The sequence below is a fragment of the Aotus nancymaae genome, unplaced genomic scaffold (assembly GCF_030222135.1).
Source record: "Aotus nancymaae isolate 86718 unplaced genomic scaffold, 86718_ANA_hifiasm-v0.15.2.pri h1tg000183l, whole genome shotgun sequence".
Taxonomy (NCBI): domain Eukaryota; kingdom Metazoa; phylum Chordata; class Mammalia; order Primates; family Aotidae; genus Aotus; species Aotus nancymaae.
The window spans coordinates 53255-67933 of NW_026988598.1; positions in this window are offsets into that span (position 1 = coordinate 53255).

Sequence of the window (14679 nt, forward strand, 5' to 3'; positions counted from 1 at the left end):
TTTCTTCCATATGCCGGTAATGGGCTGAAAACGCTTGTTTGGGGACTCTGCAGAGAAAGTGTTTGCAGACTGCTGAATCCACACACGGGTTTAACTCTGGAAGTTGAGTGCACACATTGACAACCGTTCTGTTAGATAGCTGCGTTTTGGATTTAGAAGCAGATATTTCCCTGTGCTTACTGCTGTTGCTTCCATATGCCGGTAATGGGCTGAAAACGCCTGTTTTGGGACTCTGCAGAGAAACTGTTTGCAGACTGCTGAATCCACACACGGGTTTAACTCTGGAAGTTGAGTGCACACATTGACAACCGTTCTGTTAGATAGCTGCGTTTTGGATTTAGAAGCAGATATTTCCCTGTGCTTACTGCTGTTGCTTCCATATGCCGGTAATGGGCTGAAAACGCCTGTTTTGGGACTCTGCAGAGAAACTGTTTGCAGACTGCTGAATCCACACACGGGTTTAACTCTGGAAGTTGAGTGCACACATTGACAACCGTTCTGTTAGATAGCTGCGTTTTGGATTTAGAAGCAGATATTTCCCTGTGCTTACTGCTGTTTCTTCCATATGCCGGTAATGGGCTGAAAACGCCTGTTTTGGGACTCTGCAGAGAAAGTGTTTGCAGACTGCTGAATCCACACACGGGTTTAACTCTGGAAGTTGAGTGCACACATTGACAACCGTTCTGTTAGATAGCTGCGTTTTGGATTTAGAAGCAGATATTTCCCTGTGCTTACTGCTGTTTCTTCCATATGCCGGTAATGGGCTGAAAACGCCTGTTTTGGGACTCTGCAGAGAAAGTGTTTGCAGACTGCTGAATCCACACACGGGTTTAACTCTGGAAGTTGAGTGCACACATTGACAACCGTTCTGTTAGATAGCTGCGTTTTGGATTTAGAAGCAGATATTTCCCTGTGCTTACTGCTGTTTCTTCCATATGCCGGTAATGGGCTGAAAACGCCTGTTTGGGGACTCTGCAGAGAAAGTGTTTGCAGACTGCTGAATCCACACACGGGTTTAACTCTGGAAGTTGAGTGCACACATTGACAACCGTTCTGTTAGATAGCTGCGTTTTGGATTTAGAAGCAGATATTTCCCTGTGCTTACTGCTGTTTCTTCCATATACCGGTAATGGGCTGAAAACGCCTGTTTTGGGACTCTGCAGAGAAAGTGTTTGCAGACTGCTGAATCCACACACGGGTTTAACTCTGGAAGTTGAGTGCACACATTGACAACCGTTCTGATAGATAGCTGCGTTTTGGATTTAGAAGCAGATATTTCCCTGGGCTTACTGCTGTTTCTTCCGTATGCCGGTAATGGGCTGAAAACGCCTGTTTTGGGACTCTGCAGAGAAAGTGTTTGCAGACTGCTGAATCCACACACGGGTTTAACTCTGGAAGTTGAGTGCACACATTGACAACCGTTCTGTTAGATAGCTGCGTTTTGGATTTAGAAGCAGATATTTCCCTGTGCTTACTGCTGTTTCTTCCATATGCCGGTAATGGGCTGAAAACGCCTGTTTTGGGACTCTGCAGAGAAAGTGTTTGCAGACTGCTGAATCCACACACGGGTTTAACTCTGGAAGTTGAGTGCACACATTGACAACCGTTCTGTTAGATAGCTGCGTTTTGGATTTAGAAGCAGATATTTCCCTGTGCTTACTGCTGTTGCTTCCATATGCCGGTAATGGGCTGAAAACGCCTGTTTTGGGACTCTGCAGAGAAACTGTTTGCAGACTGCTGAATCCACACACGGGTTTAACTCTGGAAGTTGAGTGCACACATTGACAACCGTTCTGTTAGATAGCTGCGTTTTGGATTTAGAAGCAGATATTTCCCTGTGCTTACTGCTGTTTCTTCCATATGCCGGTAATGGGCTGAAAACGCCTGTTTGGGGACTCTGCAGAGAAAGTGTTTGCAGACTGCTGAATCCACACACGGGTTTAACTCTGGAAGTTGAGTGCACACATTGACAACCGTTCTGTTAGATAGCTGCGTTTTGGATTTAGAAGCAGATATTTCCCTGTGCTTACTGCTGTTTCTTCCATATGCCGGTAATGGGCTGAAAACGCCTGTTTTGGGACTCTGCAGAGAAAGTGTTTGCAGACTGCTGAATCCACACACGGGTTTAACTCTGGAAGTTCAGTGCACACATTGACAACCGTTCTGTTAGATAGCTGCGTTTTGGATTTAGAAGCAGATATTTCCCTGTGCTTACTGCTGTTTCTTCCATATGCCGGTAATGGGCTGAAAACGCCTGTTTGGGGACTCTGCAGAGAAAGTGTTTGCAGACTGCTGAATCCACACACGGGTTTAACTCTGGAAGTTGAGTGCACACATTGACAACCGTTCTGTTAGATAGCTGCGTTTTGGATTTAGAAGCAGATATTTCCCTGTGCTTACTGCTGTTTCTTCCATATGCCGGTAATGGGCTGAAAACGCCTGTTTGGGGACTCTGCAGAGAAAGTGTTTGCAGACTGCTGAATCCACACACGGGTTTAACTCTGGAAGTTGAGTGCACACATTGACAACCGTTCTGTTAGATAGCTGCGTTTTGGATTTAGAAGCAGATATTTCCCTGTGCTTACTGCTGTTGCTTCCATATGCCGGTAATGGGCTGAAAACGCCTGTTTTGGGACTCTGCAGAGAAACTGTTTGCAGACTGCTGAATCCACACACGGGTTTAACTCTGGAAGTTGAGTGCACACATTGACAACCGTTCTGTTAGATAGCTGCGTTTTGGATTTAGAAGCAGATATTTCCCTGTGCTTACTGCTGTTGCTTCCATATGCCGGTAATGGGCTGAAAACGCCTGTTTTGGGACTCTGCAGAGAAACTGTTTGCAGACTGCTGAATCCACACACGGGTTTAACTCTGGAAGTTGAGTGCACACATTGACAACCGTTCTGTTAGATAGCTGCGTTTTGGATTTAGAAGCAGATATTTCCCTGTGCTTACTGCTGTTTCTTCCATATGCCGGTAATGGGCTGAAAACGCCTGTTTTGGGACTCTGCAGAGAAAGTGTTTGCAGACTGCTGAATCCACACACGGGTTTAACTCTGGAAGTTGAGTGCACACATTGACAACCGTTCTGTTAGATAGCTGCGTTTTGGATTTAGAAGCAGATATTTCCCTGTGCTTACTGCTGTTGCTTCCATATGCCGGTAATGGGCTGAAAACGCCTGTTTTGGGACTCTGCAGAGAAAGTGTTTGCAGACTGCTGAATCCACACACGGGTTTAACTCTGGAAGTTGAGTGCACACATTGACAACCGTTCTGTTTGATAGCTGCGTTTTGGATTTAGAAGCAGATATTTCCCTGTGCTTGCTGCTGTTTCTTCCATATGCCGGTAATGGGCTGAAAACGCCTGTTTTGGGACTCTGCAGAGAAAGTGTTTGCAGACTGCTGAATCCACACACGGGTTTAACTCTGGAAGTTGAGTGCACACATTGACAACCGTTCTGTTAGATAGCTGCGTTTTGGATTTAGAAGCAGATATTTCCCTGTGCTTACTGCTGTTTCTTCCATATGCCGGTAATGGGCTGAAAACGCCTGTTTTGGGACTCTGCAGAGAAAGTGTTTGCAGACTGCTGAATCCACACACGGGTTTAACTCTGGAAGTTGAGTGCACACATTGACAACCGTTCTGTTAGATAGCTGCGTTTTGGATTTAGAAGCAGATATTTCCCTGTGCTTACTGCTGTTGCTTCCATATGCCGGTAATGGGCTGAAAACGCCTGTTTTGGGACTCTGCAGAGAAACTGTTTGCAGACTGCTGAATCCACACACGGGTTTAACTCTGGAAGTTGAGTGCACACATTGACAACCGTTCTGTTAGATAGCTGCGTTTTGGATTTAGAAGCAGATATTTCCCTGTGCTTACTGCTGTTGCTTCCATATGCCGGTAATGGGCTGAAAACGCCTGTTTTGGGACTCTGCAGAGAAAGTGTTTGCAGACTGCTGAATCCACACACGGGTTTAACTCTGGAAGTTGAGTGCACACATTGACAACCGTTCTGTTAGATAGCTGCGTTTTGGATTTAGAAGCAGATATTTCCCTGTGCTTACTGCTGTTGCTTCCATATGCCGGTAATGGGCTGAAAACGCCTGTTTTGGGACTCTGCAGAGAAACTGTTTGCAGACTGCTGAATCCACACACGGGTTTAACTCTGGAAGTTGAGTGCACACATTGACAACCGTTCTGTTAGATAGCTGCGTTTTGGATTTAGAAGCAGATATTTCCCTGTGCTTACTGCTGTTTCTTCCATATGCCGGTAATGGGCTGAAAACGCCTGTTTTGGGACTCTGCAGAGAAAGTGTTTGCAGACTGCTGAATCCACACACGGGTTTAACTCTGGAAGTTGAGTGCACACATTGACAACCGTTCTGTTAGATAGCTGCGTTTTGGATTTAGAAGCAGATATTTCCCTGTGCTTACTGCTGTTGCTTCCATATGCCGGTAATGGGCTGAAAACGCCTGTTTTGGGACTCTGCAGAGAAACTGTTTGCAGACTGCTGAATCCACACACGGGTTTAACTCTGGAAGTTGAGTGCACACATTGACAACCGTTCTGTTAGATAGCTGCGTTTTGGATTTAGAAGCAGATATTTCCCTGTGCTTACTGCTGTTTCTTCCATATGCCGGTAATGGGCTGAAAACGCCTGTTTGGGGACTCTGCAGAGAAAGTGTTTGCAGACTGCTGAATCCACACACGGGTTTAACTCTGGAAGTTGAGTGCACACATTGACAACCGTTCTGTTAGATAGCTGCGTTTTGGATTTAGAAGCAGATATTTCCCTGTGCTTACTGCTGTTTCTTCCATATGCCGGTAATGGGCTGAAAACGCCTGTTTTGGGACTCTGCAGAGAAAGTGTTTGCAGACTGCTGAATCCACACACGGGTTTAACTCTGGAAGTTGAGTGCACACATTGACAACCGTTCTGTTAGATAGCTGCGTTTTGGATTTAGAAGCAGATATTTCCCTGTGCTTACTGCTGTTTCTTCCATATGCCGGTAATGGGCTGAAAACGCCTGTTTGGGGGACTCTGCAGAGAAAGTGTTTGCAGACTGCTGAATCCACACACGGGTTTAACTCTGGAAGTTGAGTGCACACATTGACAACCGTTCTGTTAGATAGCTGCGTTTTGGATTTAGAAGCAGATATTTCCCTGTGCTTACTGCTGTTTCTTCCATATGCCGGTAATGGGCTGAAAACGCCTGTTTGGGGACTCTGCAGAGAAAGTGTTTGCAGACTGCTGAATCCACACACGGGTTTAACTCTGGAAGTTGAGTGCACACATTGACAACCGTTCTGTTAGATAGCTGCGTTTTGGATTTAGAAGCAGATATTTCCCTGTGCTTACTGCTGTTGCTTCCATATGCCGGTAATGGGCTGAAAACGCCTGTTTTGGGACTCTGCAGAGAAACTGTTTGCAGACTGCTGAATCCACACACGGGTTTAACTCTGGAAGTTGAGTGCACACATTGACAACCGTTCTGTTAGATAGCTGCGTTTTGGATTTAGAAGCAGATATTTCCCTGTGCTTACTGCTGTTGCTTCCATATGCCGGTAATGGGCTGAAAACGCCTGTTTTGGGACTCTGCAGAGAAACTGTTTGCAGACTGCTGAATGCACACACGGGTTTAACTCTGGAAGTTGAGTGCACACATTGACAACCGTTCTGTTAGATAGCTGCGTTTTGGATTTAGAAGCAGATATTTCCCTGTGCTTACTGCTGTTTCTTCCATATGCCGGTAATGCGCTGAAAACGCCTGTTTTGGGACTCTGCAGAGAAAGTGTTTGCAGACTGCTGAATCCACACACGGGTTTAACTCTGGAAGTTGAGTGCACACATTGACAACCGTTCTGTTAGATAGCTGCGTTTTGGATTTAGAAGCAGATATTTCCCTGTGCTTACTGCTGTTGCTTCCATATGCCGGTAATGGGCTGAAAACGCCTGTTTTGGGACTCTGCAGAGAAAGTGTTTGCAGACTGCTGAATCCACACACGGGTTTAACTCTGGAAGTTGAGTGCACACATTGACAACCGTTCTGTTAGATAGCTGCGTTTTGGATTTAGAAGCAGATATTTCCCTGTGCTTACTGCTGTTTCTTCCATATGCCGGTAATGGGCTGAAAACGCCTGTTTTGGGACTCTGCAGAGAAAGTGTTTGCAGACTGCTGAATCCACACACGGGTTTAACTCTGGAAGTTGAGTGCACACATTGACAACCGTTCTGTTAGATAGCTGCGTTTTGGATTTAGAAGCAGATATTTCCCTGTGCTTACTGCTGTTTCTTCCATATGCCGGTAATGGGCTGAAAACGCCTGTTTGGGGACTCTGCAGAGAAAGTGTTTGCAGACTGCTGAATCCACACACGGGTTTAACTCTGGAAGTTGAGTGCACACATTGACAACCGTTCTGTTAGATAGCTGCGTTTTGGATTTAGAAGCAGATATTTCCCTGTGCTTACTGCTGTTGCTTCCATATGCCGGTAATGGGCTGAAAACGCCTGTTTTGGGACTCTGCAGAGAAACTGTTTGCAGACTGCTGAATCCACACACGGGTTTAACTCTGGAAGTTGAGTGCACACATTGACAACCGTTCTGTTAGATAGCTGCGTTTTGGATTTAGAAGCAGATATTTCCCTGTGCTTACTGCTGTTGCTTCCATATGCCGGTAATGGGCTGAAAACGCCTGTTTTGGGACTCTGCAGAGAAAGTGTTTGCAGACTGCTGAATCCACACACGGGTTTAACTCTGGAAGTTGAGTGCACACATTGACAACCGTTCTGTTAGATAGCTGCGTTTTGGATTTAGAAGCAGATATTTCCCTGTGCTTACTGCTGTTGCTTCCATATGCCGGTAATGGGCTGAAAACGCCTGTTTTGGGACTCTGCAGAGAAAGTGTTTGCAGACTGCTGAATCCACACACGGGTTTAACTCTGGAAGTTGAGTGCACACATTGACAACCGTTCTGTTAGATAGCTGCGTTTTGGATTTAGAAGCAGATATTTCCCTGTGCTTACTGCTGTTTCTTCCATATGCCGGTAATGGGCTGAAAACGCCTGTTTTGGGACTCTGCAGAGAAAGTGTTTGCAGACTGCTGAATCCACACACGGGTTTAACTCTGGAAGTTGAGTGCACACATTGACAACCGTTCTGTTAGATAGCTGCGTTTTGGATTTAGAAGCAGATATTTCCCTGTGCTTACTGCTGTTTCTTCCATATGCCGGTAATGGGCTGAAAACGCCTGTTTGGGGACTCTGCAGAGAAAGTGTTTGCAGACTGCTGAATCCACACACGGGTTTAACTCTGGAAGTTGAGTGCACACATTGACAACCGTTCTGTTAGATAGCTGCGTTTTGGATTTAGAAGCAGATATTTCCCTGTGCTTACTGCTGTTTCTTCCATATACCGGTAATGGGCGGAAAACGCCTGTTTTGGGACTCTGCAGAGAAAGTGTTTGCAGACTGCTGAATCCACACACGGGTTTAACTCTGGAAGTTGAGTGCACACATTGACAACCGTTCTGATAGATAGCTGCGTTTTGGATTTAGAAGCAGATATTTCCCTGGGCTTACTGCTGTTTCTTCCGTATGCCGGTAATGGGCTGAAAACGCCTGTTTTGGGACTCTGCAGAGAAAGTGTTTGCAGACTGCTGAATCCACACACGGGTTTAACTCTGGAAGTTGAGTGCACACATTGACAACCGTTCTGTTAGATAGCTGCGTTTTGGATTTAGAAGCAGATATTTCCCTGTGCTTACTGCTGTTTCTTCCATATGCCGGTAATGGGCTGAAAACGCCTGTTTTGGGACTCTGCAGAGAAAGTGTTTGCAGACTGCTGAATCCACACACGGGTTTAACTCTGGAAGTTGAGTGAACACATTGACAACCGTTCTGTTAGATAGCTGCGTTTTGGATTTAGAAGCAGATATTTCCCTGTGCTTACTGCTGTTTCTTCCATATGCCGGTAATGGGCTGAAAACGCCTGTTTGGGGACTCTGCAGAGAAAGTGTTTGCAGACTGCTGAATCCACACACGGGTTTAACTCTGGAAGTTGAGTGCACACATTGACAACCGTTCTGTTAGATAGCTGCGTTTTGGATTTAGAAGCAGATATTTCCCTGTGCTTACTGCTGTTTCTTCCATATGCCGGTAATGGGCTGAAAACGCCTGTTTGGGGACTCTGCAGAGAAAGTGTTTGCAGACTGCTGAATCCACACACGGGTTTAACTCTGGAAGTTGAGTGCACACATTGACAACCGTTCTGATAGATAGCTGCGTTTTGGATTTAGAAGCAGATATTTCCCTGTGCTTACTGCTGTTTCTTCCATATGCCGGTAATGGGCTGAAAACGCCTGTTTTGGGACTCTGCAGAGAACGTGTTTGCAGACTGCTGAATCCACACACGGGTTTAACTCTGGAAGTTGAGTGCACACATTGACAACCGTTCTGGTAGATAGCTGCGTTTTGGATTTAGAAGCAGATATTTCCCTGTGCTTACTGCTGTTTCTTCCATATGCCGGTAATGGGCTGAAAACGCCTGTTTGGGGACTCTGCAGAGAAAGTGTTTGCAGACTGCTGAATCCACACACGGGTTTAACTCTGGAAGTTGAGTGCACACATTGACAACCGTTCTGTTAGATAGCTGCGTTTTGGATTTAGAAGCAGATATTTCCCTGTGCTTACTGCTGTTTCTTCCATATGCCGGTAATGGGCTGAAAACGCCTGTTTTGGGACTCTGCAGAGAAAGTGTTTGCAGACTGCTGAATCCACACACGGGTTTAACTCTGGAAGTTGAGTGCACACATTGACAACCGTTCTGTTAGATAGCTGCGTTTTGGATTTAGAAGCAGATATTTCCCTGTGCTTACTGCTGTTGCTTCCATATGCCGGTAATGGGCTGAAAACGCCTGTTTTGGGACTCTGCAGAGAAACTGTTTGCAGACTGCTGAATCCACACACGGGTTTAACTCTGGAAGTTGAGTGCACACATTGACAACCGTTCTGTTAGATAGCTGCGTTTTGGATTTAGAAGCAGATATTTCCCTGTGCTTACTGCTGTTTCTTCCATATGCCGGTAATGGGCTGAAAACGCCTGTTTGGGGACTCTGCAGAGAAAGTGTTTGCAGACTGCTGAATCCACACACGGGTTTAACTCTGGAAGTTGAGTGCACACATTGACAACCGTTCTGATAGATAGCTGCGTTTTGGATTTAGAAGCAGATATTTCCCTGGGCTTACTGCTGTTTCTTCCGTATGCCGGTAATGGGCTGAAAACGCCTGTTTTGGGACTCTGCAGAGAAAGTGTTTGCAGACTGCTGAATCCACACACGGGTTTAACTCTGGAAGTTGAGTGCACACATTGACAACCGTTCTGTTAGATAGCTGCGTTTTGGATTTAGAAGCAGATATTTCCCTGGGCTTACTGCTGTTGCTTCCATATGCCGGTAATGGGCTGAAAACGCCTGTTTTGGGACTCTGCAGAGAAAGTGTTTGCAGACTGCTGAATCCACACACGGGTTTAACTCTGGAAGTTGAGTGCACACATTGACAACCGTTCTGTTAGATAGCTGCGTTTTGGATTTAGAAGCAGATATTTCCCTGTGCTTACTGCTGTTGCTTCCATATGCCGGTAATGGGCTGAAAACGCCTGTTTTGGGACTCTGCAGAGAAAGTGTTTGCAGACTGCTGAATCCACACACGGGTTTAACTCTGGAAGTTGAGTGAACACATTGACAACCGTTCTGTTAGATAGCTGCGTTTTGGATTTAGAAGCAGATATTTCCCTGTGCTTACTGCTGTTTCTTCCATATGCCGGTAATGGGCTGAAAACGCCTGTTTGGGGACTCTGCAGAGAAAGTGTTTGCAGACTGCTGAATCCACACACGGGTTTAACTCTGGAAGTTGAGTGCACACATTGACAACCGTTCTGTTAGATAGCTGCGTTTTGGATTTAGAAGCAGATATTTCCCTGTGCTTACTGCTGTTTCTTCCATATGCCGGTAATGGGCTGAAAACGCCTGTTTGGGGACTCTGCAGAGAAAGTGTTTGCAGACTGCTGAATCCACACACGGGTTTAACTCTGGAAGTTGAGTGCACACATTGACAACCGTTCTGATAGATAGCTGCGTTTTGGATTTAGAAGCAGATATTTCCCTGTGCTTACTGCTGTTTCTTCCATATGCCGGTAATGGGCTGAAAACTCCTGTTTTGGGACTCTGCAGAGAACGTGTTTGCAGACTGCTGAATCCACACACGGGTTTAACTCTGGAAGTTGAGTGCACACATTGACAACCGTTCTGTTAGATAGCTGCGTTTTGGATTTAGAAGCAGATATTTCCCTGTGCTTACTGCTGTTTCTTCCATATGCCGGTAATGGGCTGAAAACGCCTGTTTGGGGACTCTGCAGAGAAAGTGTTTGCAGACTGCTGAATCCACACACGGGTTTAACTCTGGAAGTTGAGTGCACACATTGACAACCGTTCTGTTAGATAGCTGCGTTTTGGATTTAGAAGCAGATATTTCCCTGTGCTTACTGCTGTTTCTTCCATATGCCGGTAATGGGCTGAAAACGCCTGTTTTGGGACTCTGCAGAGAAAGTGTTTGCAGACTGCTGAATCCACACACGGGTTTAACTCTGGAAGTTGAGTGCACACATTGACAACCGTTCTGTTAGATAGCTGCGTTTTGGATTTAGAAGCAGATATTTCCCTGTGCTTACTGCTGTTGCTTCCATATGCCGGTAATGGGCTGAAAACGCCTGTTTTGGGACTCTGCAGAGAAACTGTTTGCAGACTGCTGAATCCACACACGGGTTTAACTCTGGAAGTTGAGTGCACACATTGACAACCGTTCTGGTAGATAGCTGCGTTTTGGATTTAGAAGCAGATATTTCCCTGTGCTTACTGCTGTTTCTTCCATATGCCGGTAATGGGCTGAAAACGCCTGTTTGGGGACTCTGCAGAGAAAGTGTTTGCAGACTGCTGAATCCACACACGGGTTTAACTCTGGAAGTTGAGTGCACACATTGACAACCGTTCTGTTAGATAGCTGCGTTTTGGATTTAGAAGCAGATATTTCCCTGTGCTTACTGCTGTTTCTTCCATATTCCGGTAATGGGCTGAAAACGCCTGTTTTGGGACTCTGCAGAGAAAGTGTTTGCAGACTGCTGAATCCACACACGGGTTTAACTCTGGAAGTTGAGTGAACACATTGACAACCGTTCTGTTAGATAGCTGCGTTTTGGATTTAGAAGCAGATATTTCCCTGTGCTTACTGCTGTTTCTTCCATATGCCGGTAATGGGCTGAAAACGCCTGTTTGGGGACTCTGCAGAGAAAGTGTTTGCAGACTGCTGAATCCACACACGGGTTTAACTCTGGAAGTTGAGTGCACACATTGACAACCGTTCTGTTAGATAGCTGCGTTTTGGATTTAGAAGCAGATATTTCCCTGTGCTTACTGCTGTTTCTTCCATATGCCGGTAATGGGCTGAAAACGCCTGTTTGGGGACTCTGCAGAGAAAGTGTTTGCAGACTGCTGAATCCACACACGGGTTTAACTCTGGAAGTTGAGTGCACACATTGACAACCGTTCTGATAGATAGCTGCGTTTTGGATTTAGAAGCAGATATTTCCCTGTGCTTACTGCTGTTTCTTCCATATGCCGGTAATGGGCTGAAAACGCCTGTTTTGGGACTCTGCAGAGAACGTGTTTGCAGACTGCTGAATCCACACACGGGTTTAACTCTGGAAGTTGAGTGCACACATTGACAACCGTTCTGTTAGATAGCTGCGTTTTGGATTTAGAAGCAGATATTTCCCTGTGCTTACTGCTGTTTCTTCCATATGCCGGTAATGGGCTGAAAACGCCTGTTTGGGGACTCTGCAGAGAAAGTGTTTGCAGACTGCTGAATCCACACACGGGTTTAACTCTGGAAGTTGAGTGCACACATTGACAACCGTTCTGTTAGATAGCTGCGTTTTGGATTTAGAAGCAGATATTTCCCTGTGCTTACTGCTGTTTCTTCCATATGCCGGTAATGGGCTGAAAACGCCTGTTTTGGGACTCTGCAGAGAAAGTGTTTGCAGACTGCTGAATCCACACACGGGTTTAACTCTGGAAGTTGAGTGCACACATTGACAACCGTTCTGTTAGATAGCTGCGTTTGGATTTAGAAGCAGATATTTCCCTGTGCTTACTGCTGTTGCTTCCATATGCCGGTAATGGGCTGAAAACGCCTGTTTTGGGACTCTGCAGAGAAACTGTTTGCAGACTGCTGAATCCACACACGGGTTTAACTCTGGAAGTTGAGTGCACACATTGACAACCGTTCTGTTAGATAGCTGCGTTTTGGATTTAGAAGCAGATATTTCCCTGTGCTTACTGCTGTTTCTTCCATATGCCGGTAATGGGCTGAAAACGCCTGTTTGGGGACTCTGCAGAGAAAGTGTTTGCAGACTGCTGAATCCACACACGGGTTTAACTCTGGAAGTTGAGTGCACACATTGACAACCGTTCTGATAGATAGCTGCGTTTTGGATTTAGAAGCAGATATTTCCCTGGGCTTACTGCTGTTTCTTCCGTATGCCGGTAATGGGCTGAAAACGCCTGTTTTGGGACTCTGCAAAGAAAGTGTTTGCAGACTGCTGAATCCACACACGGGTTTAACTCTGGAAGTTGAGTGCACACATTGACAACCGTTCTGTTAGATAGCTGCGTTTTGGATTTAGAAGCAGATATTTCCCTGGGCTTACTGCTGTTGCTTCCATATGCCGGTAATGGGCTGAAAACGCCTGTTTTGGGACTCTGCAGAGAAAGTGTTTGCAGACTGCTGAATCCACACACGGGTTTAACTCTGGAAGTTGAGTGCACACATTGACAACCGTTCTGTTAGATAGCTGCGTTTTGGATTTAGAAGCAGATATTTCCCTGTGCTTACTGCTGTTTCTTCCATATGCCGGTAATGGGCTGAAAACGCCTGTTTTGGGACTCTGCAGAGAAAGTGTTTGCAGACTGCTGAATCCACACACGGGTTTAACTCTGGAAGTTGAGTGAACACATTGACAACCGTTCTGTTAGATAGCTGCGTTTTGGATTTAGAAGCAGATATTTCCCTGTGCTTACTGCTGTTTCTTCCATATGCCGGTAATGGGCTGAAAACGCCTGTTTGGGGACTCTGCAGAGAAAGTGTTTGCAGACTGCTGAATCCACACACGGGTTTAACTCTGGAAGTTGAGTGCACACATTGACAACCGTTCTGTTAGATAGCTGCGTTTTGGATTTAGAAGCAGATATTTCCCTGTGCTTACTGCTGTTTCTTCCATATGCCGGTAATGGGCTGAAAACGCCTGTTTGGGGACTCTGCAGAGAAAGTGTTTGCAGACTGCTGAATCCACACACGGGTTTAACTCTGGAAGTTGAGTGCACACATTGACAACCGTTCTGATAGATAGCTGCGTTTTGGATTTAGAAGCAGATATTTCCCTGTGCTTACTGCTGTTTCTTCCATATGCCGGTAATGGGCTGAAAACTCCTGTTTTGGGACTCTGCAGAGAACGTGTTTGCAGACTGCTGAATCCACACACGGGTTTAACTCTGGAAGTTGAGTGCACACATTGACAACCGTTCTGTTAGATAGCTGCGTTTTGGATTTAGAAGCAGATATTTCCCTGTGCTTACTGCTGTTTCTTCCATATGCCGGTAATGGGCTGAAAACGCCTGTTTGGGGACTCTGCAGAGAAAGTGTTTGCAGACTGCTGAATCCACACACGGGTTTAACTCTGGAAGTTGAGTGCACACATTGACAACCGTTCTGTTAGATAGCTGCGTTTTGGATTTAGAAGCAGATATTTCCCTGTGCTTACTGCTGTTTCTTCCATATGCCGGTAATGGGCTGAAAACGCCTGTTTTGGGACTCTGCAGAGAAAGTGTTTGCAGACTGCTGAATCCACACACGGGTTTAACTCTGGAAGTTGAGTGCACACATTGACAACCGTTCTGTTAGATAGCTGCGTTTTGGATTTAGAAGCAGATATTTCCCTGTGCTTACTGCTGTTGCTTCCATATGCCGGTAATGGGCTGAAAACGCCTGTTTTGGGACTCTGCAGAGAAACTGTTTGCAGACTGCTGAATCCACACACGGGTTTAACTCTGGAAGTTGAGTGCACACATTGACAACCGTTCTGGTAGATAGCTGCGTTTTGGATTTAGAAGCAGATATTTCCCTGTGCCTTACTGCTGTTTCTTCCATATGCCGGTAATGGGCTGAAAACGCCTGTTTGGGGACTCTGCAGAGAAAGTGTTTGCAGACTGCTGAATCCACACACGGGTTTAACTCTGGAAGTTGAGTGCACACATTGACAACCGTTCTGTTAGATGCTGCGTTTTGGATTTAGAAGCAGATATTTCCCTGTGCTTACTGCTGTTTCTTCCATATACCGGTAATGGGCTGAAAACGCCTGTTTTGGGACTCTGCAGAGAAAGTGTTTGCAGACTGCTGAATCCACACACGGGTTTAACTCTGGAAGTTGAGTGCACACATTGACAACCGTTCTGTTAGATAGCTGCGTTTTGGATTTAGAAGCAGATATTTCCCTGTGCTTACTGCTGTTGCTTCCATATGCCGGTAATTTGCTGAAAACGCCTGTTTTGGGACTCTGCTGAGAAAGTGTTT